This window comes from Lactuca virosa, chromosome 4 (assembly GCF_052849685.1).
Source record: "Lactuca virosa cultivar CGN04683 chromosome 4, Lactuca_virosa_CGN04683_v6, whole genome shotgun sequence".
In the NCBI taxonomy this organism is placed as follows: Eukaryota; Viridiplantae; Streptophyta; class Magnoliopsida; order Asterales; family Asteraceae; genus Lactuca; species Lactuca virosa.
The window spans coordinates 54,342,786-54,348,442 of NC_136429.1; the positions used below are offsets into that span (position 1 = coordinate 54,342,786).

A 5,657-nucleotide genomic window follows, 5' to 3' on the forward strand; every position below is an offset into this window, starting at 1 on the left:
ACTTTGAAGAAAAGAGAAAAGAGAGATTTTGGAACACAGTTTGGTTTTTGTGATCGAAGAGACTTATTTTGAATGTGATAAATTATAATAAAAGCTATGAGAAATACTGCAAACAGAAAATAATTGGTGCCATTGCATCAAAAAACTCCATTGCACGCTCCTGTGCACCTCCACCACGTGGGTCCCAACACTTCAAAGTTTTGTCCCAACTCCCTGTAATCACTTGCCCTAAAAACCACCAACAAGAAAAAGAATTGAAAACACAATGATGTACTAGAAGGAAATGAAAGTATGAAGATTTTAAATTCTTTTTGATTTTGCCACCTTACCCGCATAAAAGATGATTTGACTTCCCTTCACTTCTGCAAACCGAGTAACAAGCAATCATAAGTATATGAATATCAGATGATCAGATCATATCACACATAGTAATGTTCTACATCTCCATAAAGAAGATCCTACACTAAACTAATCACCTACATGATACATCACATGCTAAATGTTCATATTGTTTATTATTTTAGATATGAAGATGAAATAGTACTAACTACACAACATATGATCATTGAAAATTCAAAATTATTCCTCATCAAGCACTCCCAAACTTTGAAGAAAAGAGAAAAGAGAGATTTTGGAACACAGTTTGGTTTTTGTGATCGAAGAGACTTATTTTGAATGTGATAAATTATAATAAAAGCTATGAGAAATACTGCAAACAGAAAATAATTGGTGCCATTGCATCAAAAAACTCCATTGCACGCTCCTGTGCACCTCCACCACGTGGGTCCCAACACTTCAAAGTTTTGTCCCAACTCCCTGTAATCACTTGCCCTAAAAACCACCAACAAGAAAAAGAATTGAAAACACAATGATGTACTAGAAGGAAATGAAAGTATGAAGATTTTAAATTCTTTTTGATTTTGCCACCTTACCCGCATAAAAGATGATTTGACTTCCCTTCACTTCTGCAAACCGAGTAACAAGCAATCATAAGTATATCAATATCAGATGATCAGATCATATCACACATAGTAATGTTCTACATCTCCATAAAGAAGATCCTACACTAAACTAATCACCTACATGATACATCACATGCTAAATGTTCATATTGTTTATTATTTTAGATATGAAGATGAAATAGTACTAACTACACAACATATGATCATTGAAAATTCAAAATTATTCCTCATCAAGCACTCCCAAACTTTGAAGAAAAGAGAAAAGAGAGATTTTGGAACACAGTTTGGTTTTTGTGATCGAAGAGACTTATTTTGAATGTGATAAATTATAATAAAAGCTATGAGAAATACTGCAAACAGAAAATAATTGGTGCCATTGCATCAAAAAACTCCATTGCACGCTCCTGTGCACCTCCACCACGTGGGTCCCAACACTTCAAAGTTTTGTCCCAACTCCCTGTAATCACTTGCCCTAAAAACCACCAACAAGAAAAAGAATTGAAAACACAATGATGTACTAGAAGGAAATGAAAGTATGAAGATTTTAAATTCTTTTTGATTTTGCCACCTTACCCGCATAAAAGATGATTTGACTTCCCTTCACTTCTGCAAACCGAGTAACAAGCAATCATAAGTATATCAATATCAGATGATCAGATCATATCACACATAGTAATGTTCTACATCTCCATAAAGAAGATCCTACACTAAACTAATCACCTACATGATACATCACATGCTAAATGTTCATATTGTTTATTATTTTAGATATGAAGATGAAATAGTACTAACTACACAACATATGATCATTGAAAATTCAAAATTATTCCTCATCAAGCACTCCCAAACTTTGAAGAAAAGAGAAAAGAGAGATTTTGGAACACAGTTTGGTTTTTGTGATCGAAGAGACTTATTTTGAATGTGATAAATTATAATAAAAGCTATGAGAAATACTGCAAACAGAAAATAATTGGTGCCATTGCATCAAAAAACTCCATTGCACGCTCCTGTGCACCTCCACCACGTGGGTCCCAACACTTCAAAGTTTTGTCCCAACTCCCTGTAATCACTTGCCCTAAAAACCACCAACAAGAAAAAGAATTGAAAACACAATGATGTACTAGAAGGAAATGAAAGTATGAAGATTTTAAATTCTTTTTGATTTTGCCACCTTACCCGCATAAAAGATGATTTGACTTCCCTTCACTTCTGCAAACCGAGTAACAAGCAATCATAAGTATATCAATATCAGATGATCAGATCATATCACACATAGTAATGTTCTACATCTCCATAAAGAAGATCCTACACTAAACTAATCACCTACATGATACATCACATGCTAAATGTTCATATTGTTTATTATTTTAGATATGAAGATGAAATAGTACTAACTACACAACATATGATCATTGAAAATTCAAAATTATTCCTCATCAAGCACTCCCAAACTTTGAAGAAAAGAGAAAAGAGAGATTTTGGAACACAGTTTGGTTTTTGTGATCGAAGAGACTTATTTTGAATGTGATAAATTATAATAAAAGCTATGAGAAATACTGCAAACAGAAAATAATTGGTGCCATTGCATCAAAAAACTCCATTGCACGCTCCTGTGCACCTCCACCACGTGGGTCCCAACACTTCAAAGTTTTGTCCCAACTCCCTGTAATCACTTGCCCTAAAAACCACCAACAAGAAAAAGAATTGAAAACACAATGATGTACTAGAAGGAAATGAAAGTATGAAGATTTTAAATTCTTTTTGATTTTGCCACCTTACCCGCATAAAAGATGATTTGACTTCCCTTCACTTCTGCAAACCGAGTAACAAGCAATCATAAGTATATCAATATCAGATGATCAGATCATATCACACATAGTAATGTTCTACATCTCCATAAAGAAGATCCTACACTAAACTAATCACCTACATGATACATCACATGCTAAATGTTCATATTGTTTATTATTTTAGATATGAAGATGAAATAGTACTAACTACACAACATATGATCATTGAAAATTCAAAATTATTCCTCATCAAGCACTCCCAAACTTTGAAGAAAAGAGAAAAGAGAGATTTTGGAACACAGTTTGGTTTTTGTGATCGAAGAGACTTATTTTGAATGTGATAAATTATAATAAAAGCTATGAGAAATACTGCAAACAGAAAATAATTGGTGCCATTGCATCAAAAAACTCCATTGCACGCTCCTGTGCACCTCCACCACGTGGGTCCCAACACTTCAAAGTTTTGTCCCAACTCCCTGTAATCACTTGCCCTAAAAACCACCAACAAGAAAAAGAATTGAAAACACAATGATGTACTAGAAGGAAATGAAAGTATGAAGATTTTAAATTCTTTTTGATTTTGCCACCTTACCCGCATAAAAGATGATTTGACTTCCCTTCACTTCTGCAAACCGAGTAACAAGCAATCATAAGTATATCAATATCAGATGATCAGATCATATCACACATAGTAATGTTCTACATCTCCATAAAGAAGATCCTACACTAAACTAATCACCTACATGATACATCACATGCTAAATGTTCATATTGTTTATTATTTTAGATATGAAGATGAAATAGTACTAACTACACAACATATGATCATTGAAAATTCAAAATTATTCCTCATCAAGCACTCCCAAACTTTGAAGAAAAGAGAAAAGAGAGATTTTGGAACACAGTTTGGTTTTTGTGATCGAAGAGACTTATTTTGAATGTGATAAATTATAATAAAAGCTATGAGAAATACTACAAACAGAAAATAATTGGTGCCATTGCATCAAAAAACTCCATTGCACGCTCCTGTGCACCTCCACCACGTGGGTCCCAACACTTCAAAGTTTTGTCCCAACTCCCTGTAATCACTTGCCCTAAAAACCACCAACAAGAAAAAGAATTGAAAACACAATGATGTACTAGAAGGAAATGAAAGTATGAATGTATGATGATATTAACAAAATGAAAACAAATGATGAAATGAATGACACTAACCTGTTGCATAAGAGTACTCGATACAGCGAACAGGGGCATCATGGCGTCCTAAAAGATCCTTCCTTTTGTGGTAAAAAACAAGCCTGAGAGATGTAAAAGGGATGTAGCTTGAAACTTAGTCAAGAAAAAGATAAGTCAATAATCCAAGAAAGTATATGCATCATTTAGTCATACCTTGTGACAGTGTTATCTGCACTAGCACTAAAACCAGAGGTATCATCATGAAAGCAGCAATCAAGAACTGCACCTCCATGAAGGAACTCTCCTCTTAACACATTGGCACTTGCATCATATAAGCGAACACACTGTTACAAACAAATAACAGGTTATGATCTTTATTCTTGACCGCCAAAGTGAAGCGGCTCCTCCTGCCAACTAAGCTTTCCGGTAGTACCAATGATTGCAAGAAAATTGCCAAAACCGATGATTTCACCTAATCAAACATATTGTGTGTTTCTTGTTCATCCCCTTTCCCGTTTCCATGTGTCTTTGTTCCTAATTAACCCTAGTCGATTATTTCACCTAATCACACATCATCGATTGTTAGTTTCACCAAAAATCGGAAGTTTGTTCCTTCGATCGTAAATGAAATAGAGAGAAATTAAGCCGGAAAGAAAAAGAGATTTAGCAAGCTAGGGTTCTTATAGAAGAACGAAAACATTGGGAAGTTAGAATCAAGAAAAACATACCTTAATAAGACATAGGGCTTGTAAATTTGAGCAATAGAAGCAGTGAGCCAAAGGTCACCGGACCTAATGTTTGTGGCAAGGGCATGCGAGGTGAGATTGCCGGAGAGGAGGGGCTCCACCGGCTGGGTGTCGTTGGAAAGCGTTGGATGGTGGGGCGGGGTTGGACGGAGGTCAGAGGTGGGAGGCGCCAGCACCAAGAGAAACGTCGGAGGTAGGAGAAGCTGTCGACGTCGAGAACTGAGAAGAAGAGAAAGGGTTTGTCGAAGTGAGAAGGAGATAAAGGGAAGTTGAAGAGAGAACGAGCAGTAGAGGAGGGCGGTCGGGGCAAGTTCTTGACAAAAGCCCTAGCTACTAGGGAAACTAAAGTGGAGGAGAAAAAAAGGAAGGCGGGGATTTTAAGTTTTTGGGATTTCATTTTCCCCGGAAGGAACGCGCGCGTTCTATTAAAATTTATAAAGCAACGGTCTTAGACGACACACATTTTATTATAGGTGCCCTCCGTGTTTTTTTAGACACTAACTTTAGGGCACGCAAAAATACGCGTCCTAAATCCTTTAAATTTCGGAAGAGATGACATTATTTTTTGGACACACACATTTGCGTATCATAAATCACTGCGTGTCATGGTTCGCGCGTCGTAGAAGGCTGTTTTTCTAGTAGTGAATGTTTCAGAATTATACTTAAATTTGTAAGCATAACCATATTTACTAAACTTTAGTAAATCATGACGAATAACCTTATCGTTCTTTGTGGTGGACCTGATCAGCGCACAACCAAGTGTACCCGATCTCCTAGTCCTTCACTTGACTCACATATACATGTGAACAAGGAATTAGTCTTAATTTCCCAAAGATGAAAATTCTCATTCATTATACAATACAAGTTGCATGATTCCAAATTTCTATCCAAATGAAACTTGGGTGATGAAAATCTTTCATTATTTGGTAAATTATGACACTACCACAAACGAAAGAATCAAATCCATTTTCCAATATTGCTAT

At 35.7% G+C, this 5,657-nt stretch overlaps 1 long non-coding RNA gene across 1 annotated transcript; it reads right to left on the reverse strand.

Moving 5' to 3' along the window:
• Nucleotides 1–408: 408 nt before the first annotated feature.
• LOC145104264 (uncharacterized) lies at nucleotides 409–4,739 on the reverse strand. Its single transcript, XR_013707046.1, has 4 exons — nucleotides 4,657–4,739; nucleotides 4,142–4,489; nucleotides 3,968–4,050; nucleotides 409–3,846 (listed from the first exon to the last, which is right to left on the reverse strand). It is a non-coding gene; the product is annotated as an uncharacterized LOC145104264 (long non-coding RNA).
• Between the last annotated feature and the right edge of the window lie 918 nt (nucleotides 4,740–5,657).